Here is a 573-nt window from a genome sequence, read left to right on the forward strand (position 1 = left end):
GCGCGCGTCAGGAACCCTGCAGGGACCCCCCGGCGTCACCCCCGGACCCCGGGTGTAACCCCGGACCCAGGGTGTCCCCCCAAGCCCACAATGACACCCCTGAAACAGTGACATCACCCCTCCATTGGGACCCCCCTGATTTCAGCCCCAAAGCCATGACGTCACCCCCCGCCCTGTGACGTCACCCAGCAGCCCCTCAACACCACCCCCGTGGTGCCCGGTGACATCAGGTGGCCCCGCTGATGTCACAGCGGTCAGGGGAAGGTGATGCCTGAGCCTGTGACATCCTTGTGATGATGTCACACCCCCAGCGATGACATCACCGCTGTGATGTCACCCCCGTGCTGACGTCACTCCCTTAGGTGACATCGCAGCGACATCCTGGTGACATCACTGGCCTGCACCGCGTGGTCAGCGGTGGGCAAGGTGCCAAGGCCACCGTGGCCGCCCCAACCCTCCCAGTGCCCCACCCCAGTGGCATCCTGGTGACGCCAGCGGTCACTCACCGGCCTGCACCAGGTGGTCAGTGGTGGGGAAGCGCTTGTACACGGGGGTGCTGACCGCCCGCAGCAC

This window comes from Corvus brachyrhynchos, unplaced genomic scaffold, assembly GCF_000691975.1.
Source record: "Corvus brachyrhynchos isolate BGI_N302 unplaced genomic scaffold, ASM69197v1 scaffold1881, whole genome shotgun sequence".
In the NCBI taxonomy this organism is placed as follows: Eukaryota; Metazoa; Chordata; class Aves; order Passeriformes; family Corvidae; genus Corvus; species Corvus brachyrhynchos.